Source organism: Symphalangus syndactylus, chromosome 10 (genome assembly GCF_028878055.3).
Source record: "Symphalangus syndactylus isolate Jambi chromosome 10, NHGRI_mSymSyn1-v2.1_pri, whole genome shotgun sequence".
Taxonomy (NCBI): Eukaryota; Metazoa; Chordata; class Mammalia; order Primates; family Hylobatidae; genus Symphalangus; species Symphalangus syndactylus.
Window position 1 is genome coordinate 27,597,842 of NC_072432.2, and position 13,658 is coordinate 27,611,499.

General features: G+C 41.7%; 1 long non-coding RNA gene across 1 annotated transcript in view; it reads right to left on the reverse strand.

Moving 5' to 3' along the window:
- LOC134731619 (uncharacterized) overlaps positions 1-13,658 on the reverse strand; it is a 60,993-nt gene that overhangs the window by 12,029 nt on the left and 35,306 nt on the right. Inside the window, exon 2 of the long non-coding RNA XR_010114037.1 lies at positions 2,197-2,368. This is a non-coding gene — a long non-coding RNA (uncharacterized lncRNA). The remainder of the gene's footprint in view (positions 1-2,196; positions 2,369-13,658) is intronic.

Below are 13,658 nucleotides of genomic sequence, written 5' to 3' on the forward strand. Positions count from 1 at the left end.
AATCCCAGCTACTCGGGAGACTGAGGCAGTAGAGTTGCTTGAACCTGGGAGGCGGAGGTTGCAGTGAGCCGTGATTGCGCCACTGTGCTCCAGCCTGGGCAACAGAGTGAGACCCCATCTCAAAAAAAAAAAAAAAAAAAAAAAGCCAGGTGTGGCGGCCCACACCTGTAGTCCCAGCACTTTGGGAGGCCAAGGCGGGTGGATCACCTGAGGTCAGGAGTTCAAGACCAGCCTGGCCAACATGGTGAAAACACATCTCTACTAAAAATACAGCTGGGTGTGGTGGCATGCATCTGTAATCCCAGCTACTCTGGAGACTGAGGCAGAAGAATCGCTTTAACCCAGGAGATGGAGGTTGCAGTGAGCCAAGACCACACCACTGCACTCCAATCTGGGTGACAGAGCAAGACTCCGTCTCAAAAAAAAAAAAAAAAAAAAAAACACACACACACAAAATTAGCCGGGCATGGTGGCACATGCCTGTGGTCCCAGCTACTCTGGAGGCTGAAGTGAGAGAATTGTTTGAGATTGGGAGGTCAAGCCTGCAGTGAGCCGAGATGGCACCACTGCACTCCAGCCTGGGCGACACAGCCATATCCTGTCTCAAGAAAAACAAAAATTATAGTCAATATGGATGAGAACTAAGCAATGATTGTTGAATACATGAAATAAAATTATAAAACCACAAAAAAGTAAAGACATCTGAGCTCCCAAATTAGAAAAACTATCACTAATGCTACATATCATAAGTAAAAATTTGGGAATAGACACTTTATGGCTATAAAATAATGTTAGTAGAATATTTTAAGTTGGTCTCAAACATGAATCTCTACTTTTCTCAAAAAAGAAAAAATACAGACTTTCCTCCATATGCTTGCCATAAACTATGAACAGGATGAGTGTAAAAGATGGTCAGTATTGGCCTTAAACCATATTACTATAGTGAGAACGACTCCACACATCAGAGAATTTAACTGGACATGTTTGCACTAACACTTTAAAGAAGATAAATGCATATAGAAATGTTCCGAACACTGGTAGACAGCACTGCCAGGTGAGAAACCCACACCCAAATGACAGCAGTGACATCTGAGATGATTTAGAGTGGGACCACAAGCTAGATTGTGGAGCGATGTGTGGGCAGCAGGCAGTGGTTGCACACAGCCCTGCTCTGACTGCAGTGTCCTGGCCCCAACCAGAAGCTTCCCAGGCTATCATTTTTTTTAAAACTAGATGAGATTCCTTTACAGCATTTGAAGGATTCTGCTGTTGTCAAGCCAGTTAAAAATGTGATTGGCCATCCAATTAACAAATTCAAAAGCACACAAATGTCTGTTTTATGAAATGCAGTAAGACGCAATGATTCAGCCTCATGGCTTTCTAATCAGAGCAAAATTTTTACCCCAAATAATAATTAACCTGCTTCATCAAGTTTGTTTACTAAACACAGTTCCTCTAAAAGGTTTCTGTTTCCCATTCCACTCCCAGTTCAAGTTCACTCTCAAATGCATTTATTAGCATTGAGTCCATTCAGAAGAGTGAGCTGAAGGCCATTTAAGAGGCATTCTCTTAAATTGAGAAAATCTAAATTTTGAGTAAAGGAGAATTATTGAATAAGGGAGTAACCTGTTGGAGACTTCCCTCCTTAAAATCAGTCCTTGCTTCTCCACCGCATTCACAATAAATTCCAAAACCCGGCCAGGCATGGTGGCTCGCACCTGTAATCTCACCACTTTGGGAGGCCAAGGCAGGCAGATCATTAGGTCAGGAGTTCGAGACCAGCCAGTTTGAGACCAGCCTGGCCAACATGGTGAAACCCCATCTGTACTAAAAATACAGAAATTAGCCAGGCATGCCTGTAATCCCAGCTACTCGGGATGCTGAGACAGCAGAATCGTTTGAACCCAGGAGGTGGAGGTTGCAGTGGGCTGAGGTCATGCCACTGCACTCCAGCCTGGATGACAGAGCAAGACTCCATCTCAAAAATAATAATAATAAAATAAAATCCAAAACCCTTGGTATGGCATACATGATTTTTTATTATCTGAACCCTGTTCTTCTCCCTAGCTGCATCTCTGGTCACTCCTCACTGCCCTACAAGATGGGACCATACTGAATTACATGTGGCCCCATAAATACGCCTCACACTCTTTTGCCTCTAGGTATCTACACAGTAACCCCAGAACTGTAGCCTACCTCCTCTGTCCACTTTTCTTGCCTGACGACTGAGGCCCATGATCTTCACCTCCACCAGGGAACCTTCTTTCACCCCTATTTTTTTGGTACCTCATTGTATCCCATACTCGGTTGTACTCCTTAAGCTGTCCTGAAGTTGTCTGTGTACTCTTCTGGCTCCAACTGTAAGTTCCTTAAAAGCAAGGATTGGGCCGGGCGCGGTGGCTCACGCTTGTAATCCCAGCACTTTGGGAGGCCGAGGCGGGCGGATCACGAGGTCAGGAGATCGAGACCACGGTGAAACCCCGTCTCTACTAAAAATACAAAAAATTAGCCGGGCGTGGTGGCGGGCGCCTGTAGTCCCAGCTACTCGGAGAGGCTGAGGCAGGAGAATGGCGTGAACCTGGGAGGCGGAGCTTGCAGTGAGCCGAGATCGCGCCACCGCACTCCAGCCTGGGTGACAGAGCAAGACTCCGTCTCAAAAAAAAAAAAAAAAAAAAAAAAAAAAGCAAGGATTGTGTTATGTTTATCACTACATCTCTAGCACCCAAAAGAGTCCCTGGAACACAGGAGGTGCTACATACATATTTGTTGAATGAATGAAAGCTATTATTCTGAAGGAAACAATATACTTGCATAAATAGTTTTGCTGTATTTGGGGAAGAAAGCATTAATTTATGGACACAATTTATGTCTTATCAATTTCAGGTTTCCTAAAAAGTACCTAAAAAGTATCATGCAAGTTGGTAATCCTACTACTTGCATTTTTATCCCATGCCAAATTTATGAAAACTTCATCATAGCTTAAATGAGAAATGTGTAAATCAAAATATTCTTTTAAAGAATAAAAATGCTTTCTAAATAGAGCTCGCTATTAAGTTAAAACTTGAAACAACTCTTAGTCATAGTTCCCTATAGAATAGGAGACTAGCCGGGTGCAGTGGCTCATAGCTGTAATCCCAGCACTTTGGGAGGCCAAGGCAGGCAGATCTCTTAAGGTCAGGAGTTCAAGACCAGCTTGGCCAACATGGTGAAACCCCATCTCTACTAAAAATACAAAAATTAGTGGGGCATGGTGGCACACTTCTGTAATTCCAGCTACTCGGGAGGCTGAGGCAGGAGAATCACTTGAACCCAGGAGGTGGAGGTTGCAGTGAGCTGAATTCGTACCACTTCACTCCAGCCTGGGTGACAGAGCAAGACTCTATCTCAAAAAAAAAAAGCAAGCTAGTTGTATTTTTATTTTCTAAAGAGTGAAGGGCTCTTTTGCCAGCTGAGAAGAAAAATATCAAGAATAAAAGCTGTCAGTCTCTTCTCTGACCTGATGGTGATAATAATGATGATGATAATAATTTGTCATTGTTAAATGTGTACTAGATACCAGGCACTTTAAATTACTGAATTACTTCATTCAGTTCTTACAACAGTACTACAATTACCTTCATTTAAAGATGAAAAAATAAGTTTTGGAGAAAAGATTCATGCACCTGTGAACACTCAGTAACTAGTAGACTCAAAACTGAAGCCCAGGCAGTCTGACATCAGAGCTTACTTAGATCTTTACTGACTTCTGGAAAATGAAATCTCACATTAAGAAACATAAGATGCTGGCTGGTGCAGTGGCTCATGCCTGTAATCCCAACACTTTGAGAGACCAAGGTGGGAGGATTCTTTGAGACCAGGAGTTTGAAACCAGCCTGGGCAACATAGCGAAACCCCATCTCTACCAAAAATAAAAATAAAAATGTTAGCCAGGCATGGTGGCGTGCACACTTCTGTAGTCCCAACTACTTGAGAAGCTGAGGCAGGAGGATCACTTGAGCCCAGGAGTTAGAGGCTGCAGTGAGCCCTGATAGTGCCACTGCACTCCAGCAGCCTGGGTGACAGAGTAAGACCCTGTCTAAAAAAAAAAAAAAAAAAAGAGCTACGTCTGAGTTTTGGTGAATTCCTACTCTATACATTATATAACATTACCAGTTATTGAGTAGAATATGGTCTAAAACTGGGTGTTCTGGGCTTCCATTCAATGGATTTTAGTTATGAAAGTTTTAGAAATTATGTTCTATATTGTTTATCTACTGCTGCAAAACAAGTTACCTCCAAACTGTACCAGCTTAAAACGACATTCTTTATCTCCCAGCTTTTGAGACTGGGGACTCTGGGGCTGCATAACCAGGAGGGCAGTTCTGGCCCAGAATCTTCCATGAGGTTACAGTCAAGCTGATGGCCAAGTCTATTTCAAGGGTCTACTGGTGCTTAATGACTCCCTCATGCAGGTGTTGGGAGGCCTCCATTACTTATGGGATGCTGGGTTGGGGCCCCAAACTCATCAAAGAGGAAGACTTCCCTGAGTTCCTTACAGCACAGGCCTCTCCATAGGGCAGCTCACAACATGGAGACTGGTTTTCCTCTGAGTGATCCTTGAGGCAGCCAGAGACGGGGCAGCCAGAGACTGGGCAGCCAAAGGGAAGGAAGCAGCAGTCTTGTAAACCAGTCTCTGAAGGGATGCTTCATGGCTTCTACTCTGTTTTAGTCATTAGAACTGAGTCACAAAGTCCTGCCCCGACTCAGGGGATTTTGCAAAGGCATGACTACCAGAGATGAGGGTTACAGGGAGCCATCCTAGAGGTTGCCTACCACATATGCTCTTTTTATTGAAACAGGGTCTCCCTCTGTCACCCAAGCTGGAGTGTGGTGGCTCAATCATAGCTCACTCACGGCAGCTTCCAACTCCTGGGCTCAAGCGATCCTCTTGCCTCAGACTCCCAAAGTGCTGGGATTACAGGCATGAGAGACTACACCTGGCCCCCCACATGCTTTAATATGCTAAGAAGAGGGGAATGTCTTAGTTTCATCCTAGGTTTCCATTTGTTAGTGTTGGCTTTTTCTCTTTAATCAAATGATTAAAAGATTACAGCCAGGCACGGTGGCTCACGCCTGTAATCCCAGCACTTTGGGAGGCCAAAGTGAGGTCAAGAGTTGGAGACCAGCCTGGCCACAAGGTGAAACCCCATCTCTACTAAAAATACAAAAATTAGCCAGGCGTGGTGGCACACGCCTGTAATCCCAGCTACTTGGGAGTCTGAGGCAGAATCACTTGAACCTGGAGGCAGAGGTTGTAGCAAGCCAAGATTGCACCACTGCACTCTAGCCTGGGCGACAGAGTCTTACTAAAAATAAAATAAAATAAAAATTCGATAGACTTCAAAGGTAAATCTTAGCTAACGAAAGAACCCTTTAACTAGAAGACAAGATTGGAAAGATAAGTAAAATTTAAAATATTTTCAATTCACAGTTACATCACAACACTAGTAAATTTCTTCACAAATATTACACTCTATCCCGCCCGCTCTCCTTTTTTTTTTTTTTTTTTTTTGTTTGTTTGTTTCTGTAAAGACAGGGTCTCACTATTTGCCCAGGCTGGTCTAGAACCCCTGGCCTTGAACTATTCTTCCGCCTTGGCCTCCCAAATCGCTGGGATTACAGATATGAGCCATTGCACCCAGCCCCATTCTCTCCTCATACAGTTCAAACGTAGGTCCAAGCTATATTGGGTCCCAATATAGCTTGCACTATATAAGAAATAAGCAAAGAGCACCTTAAAATAACTGTAGGGTGTCAATTCCTGAATACAATTGGGTGTCTCTCATACTTCTACTTTATGTCTGACTAATTTCTGAAATCAGTATGACAAGTATCAAGGCAGAGACTCCTTCAGAACAATCTCAGAAACATATATTCAAGATAAATTTGAGAATAGGAGTGTTATGGTCTTGCATAATACTATTAATCCTTTTAAAGGTATTTTAAATTAGCTGTTTTAAAGATAAGAGAAATATACACTTTAAACCTAGTGGTTAAAATGAAATGGTGATGTTTCCAAATTTTAAATAATTTTGGAATGTCACATGTTTTCATGCTTGGAAACTCAGTCTCTATAACTTACAATGACATTATCAGAATAAGTAATCTTTTGTTCTGCAAGTTTATTAATGACCATGACCAAAAACCTTAAAATTCTGATCTGGAATAGCATGAGTCTCATTCGTAAGTGTGGATGTATGAGTCCGTATAAGGGACTATAAGATGTTTGCCTTTGACATTTTTTTTAATTGTGCCACTCATGCCAGGCTGGAGTGAGTGGCACGATCTTGGCTCACTGCAACCTCCAACTCCCTGGTTCAAGTGATTCTCCTGCCTCTGCCTCCCGAGTAGCTGGGATTACAGGCACGTGCCACCATGCCCAGCTAATTTTTGTATTTTTAGTAGAGACGGGGTTTCACCTTGTTGACCAGGATGGTCTCCATCTCCTGACCTCATGATCTGCCCCCTTAGCCTTCCAAAGTGCTGGAATTACAGGCGTGAGCCACTGCACCCAGCCAGCTCTTCATTTATTATAAGGTGAAAATTATACACGCTTCTGAATTTTTTCTAATTAATCAGTTAGTCATTATTATCAACTGACATGTAAGTTTAACCCATGAACCCTAAAGTCAAAAAATAATTCTTTTCTTTTTCCTATTGCAGAAAATTTGTTAGCATAATTTTTTCCAATTGTGCAATTCTTAACAGTATTGTAAACGTTATAAACATGTTGCAACTGTAGTACCTAATGCTGCACCTAGAACACGGTAAGCTTTTCCGGCTTCATCTGTGACCTCCAGAAATCAAACCTGAACTAAGGCTTTTCCAGGCTGATAAAAATTTGCCATTTTCATAATAATATTTTTATGATGATTATAGAAATTTAGACTTAGTCTTGACTTTAGCAGGAAAAGAAAGTATTCTCTTCCTTATGTCACCTAATTAGGTAGTCATCTTGTATAAAAGCTATGAAAGTTTTACAATACTATTTGGAAAAACAAAAAGAATTACATGTTGAAAATTTTTATTGCTTTTAATATCCAGTCATGTGAAGCCTCATTAATTTACATCTTGTGAATTTTGAGTTTGCTATAATTGTTATTATAAACGTATTTTCACCTTTCTTTTTTTTTTTTTTTGAGATAGATTCTCTATTGCCCAGGCTGGAGTGCAGTGTCATAATCTCGGCTCACTGCAGCCTCTGCCTCCCAGGTTCAAGCAATTCTCCTGCCTCAGCCTCCCAAGTAGCTGGGATTACAGGCACCCATCACCACACCCAGCTAATTTTTATATTTTTAGTAGAGACAAGATTTCTGTCCAGGCTGTTTCATCTGGCCTACTTTCACCTTTCAATTATCTATTAAAAGGGCTTATAACTATTTCTTACATATAAATTAGATTCCACATACAAATGTTTTTAGGCTGGGCATGGTGGCTCATGCCTGTAATCCCAGCACTTTGGGAGGCTGAGGCGGGTGGATGGCTTGAGCCTAGGAGTTCGAGACCAGCATGGGCAACACGGCCAAATCTCATCTCTAAAAAATACAAAAAAAAAAATAGCTGGACATGGTGGCACGTGCCTGTAGTCCCAGCTAGTGGGGACGCTGAAATGGGAGGATCACTTGAGCCCCTGGAGGTCAAGGCTGCAGTGAGCTGTGATCATGCCATTGCACTCCAACCTGGGTGACAGGCGTGAGACCCTGCTCAAAAATAAATACATAAATAAATAAATAATGTTTTTATACTTCAGATAAACTTCTTAGGACTCTGTAAGTATTTTATTCAGGAGTACTTATGCTTGCAGCATACAATAGTCTCCAAAGGATTGCTACCCATCAGTATTTATCAACTTAGCACTGAGAGAAACTATCTTAGTGAAGATGCATTTCTTTACATTGTAATTGAGTCTTGCATAGCCTTCTTCATAATTTTTTCTTCATAATTTATCTGGTTTTATTTTCTAAAAAACTTGACATTATTATTCAATAAAATATGTTGACGAAATCTGTAATTCAAAAAAGGCTTCATTTCAGACAAAGGCAGATTACTAGGCTTTTCTAAATAGTGTAAAATTAAGTTTATCAAATTGTCTTCAATTTCTAATTTTAAGCTGTTTTTGTATGTTAAGTGAATTTTCAAGAAAGAGTTACCAAAGTATGGTTTTGTTTTTATTTTCATTGTAGAGGGATCATATCCCCAGAAATCACTTTAAAATTGGCCGGGTGTGGTGGCTCACGCCTGTAATCCCAGCACTTTGGGAGGCCGAGGCGGGGAGATAACCTGAGGTCCGGAGTTAGAGACCAGCCTGGTCAACATGGTGAAACCCCATTTCTACTAAAAACACAAAAATTAGCCGGGGTGGTGGCAGGCGCCTGTAAACCCAGCTACTCAGGAGGCTGAGGCACGAGAATCATTTGAACCCAGGAGGTGGAGGGTGCAGTGAGCCGAGATCGTGCCTCTGGACTCCAGCCTGGGTGACAGAGTGAGACTCTGTCTTAAAATAAATAAATAAATAAAAATAAAAATAAAATTGAATGATATAGGTAGACAATAGACATTCAGTTCATTTCAAAATGGTATGAAAAATAAAATTAGATGTATATGTTATGTAAACAAAATTTTAAAAAGAAATTAGTTTATATTTAACTCAGAGTTATAGAATATACCTCTGTACCCAACCAATCCATCCAACAATAAGTACCTATTGAATATCTATTATGTACCCAGCCCTTGACTAGGCTGCTATTTGGTGATTATGTAACTATAACTAACCATAATTAAATATCACTATATAAATATATATTCCTGAATTCAAACAGCTTATAATTTAGTTAAGTACAATTAAACGTCAGAGATCATTTTAAATGAAATTAAATTAAGAAAAGCCTTGTAAATTATAAATGCAGTTTAAGAAAGAAAGCAGTTAATAAGTGCCAATGTTCTACCATAAAATTACAAGGAGAGGGTGAATTTCAAGTAGGCAGTTAAGAGATGAATAGGATTTCTACAAGAAACTTAGAGCAAAAAGGTGGTATCAGCTGGAGGAAGAGAAAAAACAAAATAACAGGAGTCGGAGTTAACAGGGTTCACTCCCATGCAGTGAGGAGTTTAACCGGATAGGATTGAAGGTTCTTCTTGGGAGTGGTAGAAATTACATTTCGATAGCCACAGGAGGATTTCACTGAAAAATGACGCAGAGGAATTCAGATTTGACACAGAAAGGAGTGGAGGCCGACTACAGGTTCTCAAGCAAAAGAGTAACAGTGAGAGTATATTTTAAGGAAGCTTTCCACCATTGTCTTAAATAGAAGTGTAATTAATGAAATAATTAAGAGCCTCTTATTTGGCAAAGATATTAAAAGAAGATAGAAAAATAAAAGTAGAATCACTTAATTTCTGTTTGCTCAAGTTCAATTACATTGTCTTTATTCCTTCCAAAAGAATAAAGATGGCTGGGTGCGGTGGCTCACACCTGTAATCCTAGCACTTTGGGAGGCTGAGGTGGGCAGATCATATGAGGTCAGGAGTTCGAGACCAGCCTGGCCAACATGGTGAAACCCCATCTCTACTAAAAATACAAAAATTAGCCAGGCATGGTGGCGCAGGCCTGTAATCCCAGCTACTTTGGAGGCTGAGGCAGGAGAATCGCTTGAACCCAGGAAGCAGAGGTTGCGGTGAGCAGAGATCACGTGACTGTGCAACAGAGCCAGACTCCATCTCAAAAAAAAAAAAATAAAGATTTGAAAATAAAACATTAGAAGGAGAGCAAAGTCCAAAACAAGTGGGAAGAGTGTAACAAAGGAGCTATTTCCACAATGCCGTACACAAAAAATATTGATTGAGTGCCTTCTACTTGCAAAGTACTTGATATGAGGCTATGGAACCTAAACCACATCCAATTCATGTGTCCAAGGAGCTTACAAGATAGAAGTGTTAAGGAATGCGGCTTGGTGCAGTGGCTCAGGCCTGTAATCCCAGAACTTTGGGAGGCCAAAGTGAAGGAGGCCAGGAGTTTAAGATCAAACTGAGGAGCACAGAGAGATTCTAACTTTACAAAATTAAATTAAATAAAAATTAAAAATTAACTGGGTATGGGATTCCACGCCTGTAGTCCCAGCTACTCAGGCAGCTGAGACAGGAGGGTTACTTGAGCCCGGAGTTCAAGGCTGCAGTGAGCTATACGTACACCACTGCACTTCAGCCTCGGCGACAGGGCAAGGCTCTGTCTCAAAAAAAAGTATTAAGGAATGTATATCGGACATTTTTATAAATGTCATAACAGAGGTGCAGGTAAAATCCTGTGAGCATTCACAGAAGAATAAAATCACCTTTCAGGTACATGATTCGGATCAGGTTTCATGGAAGAGGCAAAACTTTTTGTAAATCTCAAAATGGGTATGTTGTCAGAATGGAATGGTAAAAGAGCCTGGTAAAAGTAATGTTTATTCTGTGTAGTCTGTGTCTGCTAAAATTCCAGAGTTACTGTAGAGAAAGGGAGAGAATGGATTTGGGAGCCAATAGCAGTGTCTGCCACACCTGGCTCATATGTATACAGACTGCAGCAGGAAGGCAACGTCTGGCTACGATGGACAATACATGTGTGTCCTTGGTATAGCTCCTTAGCAGGAATATTCTGGCTAGTAAAATAAAAGAGTTGCTCAGGTGGGATAGCATGGTTGTTAACGGTGGAGGGTGTCCAGGTTCTTGTTATCTTGAACAAAGAATTCGTCAAAACGCACAAACAAAACAAGGAAGGAACGAAGGGATTTACTGAAAACGAAAGTACACTCCAGCCGGGCGACGTGGCTCACGCCAGTAATCCCAGCACTTTGGGAGGCCGAGGGGAGCGGATCACGGGGTCAGGAGATGGAGACCATCCTGGCTAACACGGTGAAACCCCGTCTGTACTTAAAAAATACAAAAAAATTGCCGTGCGCGGTGGCTCACGCTTGTAATCCCAGCACTTTGGGAGGCCGAGGCGGGCGGATCACGAGGTCAGGAGATCGAGACCACGGTGAAACCCCGTCTCTACTAAAAATACAAAAAATTAGCCGGGCGTGGTGGCGGGCGCCTGTAGTCCCAGCTACTCGGGAGGCTGAGGCAGGAGAATGGCGCGAACCCGAGAGGCGGAGCTTGCAGTGAGCCAAGATCGCGCCACTGCACTCCAGCCTGGGCGACAGAGCGAGACTCCATCTCAAACAAACAAAAAAAACCAAACAAACAAAAAAAAAGAAAGTACACTCCACAGTGTTCGAGCGGTCAGCGGGCCTGAGCATAGGGGCACAAAGGCCCTGTTACAGTTTTTGTGAATTTAAATTCCCTCTACTTAGGGTACACCCTATGTAAATGAAGAGGATGAAGTGAAGTTACAAAGTCATTTCCTCAGTGTATGCCCTTTGGAGAGGATATTTCCTGTTATAGCTGAAGTGTGAATCTGGCCTTAGGTTCCCCGCCTCCAGACCCTATTTTCCTGCCTCATGGTGAATGTGTTATGAGGTTACCAAGATGAGGAAGACAGGAAAACAGAAATGTATCTAGCAGAGGGGCAGAGCTGAAGGAGTGGAGAATATCGTGTGAGATTTCCCCCACCTTTTTCATTCTTGGCTGTGCCCTGTCGCCTGCGGATCCTCTTTTCATATTCGGTCTGGAATGCTAAAACCTCCGTTTCCTCATTCCCTTTGTTATCTCTATATCTTTTTCCGTAGAAATAAAGATTTGAACTTTAGCATGAGCCGTACTTTTGCTACAGACCTTCTATTATCCAGCTACAGTGTTGACATACTTAATCTCCTTTAATGGGACAAGTAATGAACTCAATTAGCTGGAAAACCTCCATGCAAAGAGAACAGACAACTCTTACCATATAATTCAAAGACATTTCCCTTGATTCACATTATTCCTGCATTAAAGACCTTCTATGACCCCGAATATCAGTTGGTTACTCGCTAAAACTGACGGTAGAGCAATTTCACCTTAAGCAGATTTACTTAACGAAACACTAATATGTAATTAATTGGACTGAGAATTTGATTTGCATACTCTCAAGCAACAATTTTTTATTATTTAAAAACAAAACACTTGACATTCTAGAAGGGGCTACAAAGACCTCCCCAAAGGTCAATTAGTCCTACAACTGATTACCTAAATATTTAATAGCACTCAAACACAGTACTAAATGGGCTCTAATTTGTTTGTGAAAAGAAACAATGCCACTTTACACAGGGCTGCCAAGTTTTCAGTAAACAAACAGAATATGGTCTTGGGAAACTGATGAATCTAGTTTAAAAATGCGACAAGATCTTCCTGTGCTCCTTCCAAACATGGCAGTGATTTTCCACTAATTTTCTTCCTGATGCCTTTTTTCTTTAAGTCTGCATGTTGATGCACCCCAAGGCTCAGTCTTTCAATCGGTCTCTTTCCTAAGTTGTTCTCAAGTAATCTCCAGGTTTGACAAACTTCCTCTGTATTGACAGCTCCCAATGTTATACTTATAGCTCACACTTCCTCTCTGAACCGCAGTCTCAAATATATCCCTGCCTATACAGCATGGCATGAATGTCTAGCAGGCATCTCAAATTTAATGTGTCATAAATGGAACTTCTGATTTTTCTCCGTAGCTAAAAACTGTAAATCCCACTTTCTTCCCCATCTCAATAAATGGTAACTCCCTCCTTCCAAACTGCTCAGGTCCAAAGCCTTGCTGTCATCCTTGGCTCTTCTCTCTTCTCCTGCACCCCCACATGTAACCTGTGAGGAGGTCTTATTTGTTCTACCTTTATAACCTATCCAGACACCAATCCCTTCTTACCACCTCCATCATGATGTATACACTGCCATAATCTCTCCCTTAGATTCTTGCAATAGTCTCCTAACTGGCTTTCCTACTTTAGCCGCTCCTCCAACCCTTACACCTAATGTCTACTTTGAATAGAGCATCCAAGAGGATCCTTTGAAAATCTTCTCTGCTCAAACCCTTCCAGTGTATTCCCATCTGGGATAGAGTCGAAGTCTTCATGGCTGTCTCAAAAGTCCTGGATTGGTCCTCCGCTGTGCTCTGCCTGGTCCCCCGCTGTGCTCTGCCTGGTCCCCCACTGTGCTGTGCCTCTGCTCTGGCCACAGGGGCTTCCTTGCTATTCTTCCAACACTCCAGGTGTACGCATTCCTGGAGATCTTTGCCATTGTTGCTCCTCTACCAGGAATACACTTTCTCCAGGTGTCTTCCTAGATATCTTCAGGTCTTGGACTAAAAGTCATCTTCTCAATGAGTATTTACCTGACTAGCTTATTTAAAATTGCAACTCCCACCTTCACCCCAGCACTATCTTCCATCCCTTCTTTACTTTTATCTATCGCACTTCTCATCTTCCAATATATATTTTACTTATTTATTTGTTTATTGTCTGTCTCCCCTCACTAGCAGGTAAGTTCCGTGAAGGCAGATAATTTTGTTGGCTTTAAACACCTAGAACAAAGCTTGGCATAAAGTAAGTACTCAACAGATTAATGTTAAATTGATAAATAAGTAAACAGTGATTATTTGTGACTAACTAGGGGAAAAATATAATTAACCAGGATGTTTTCATGAAGGATAGACTCCCTAAGAGCAGTCACTATACCTT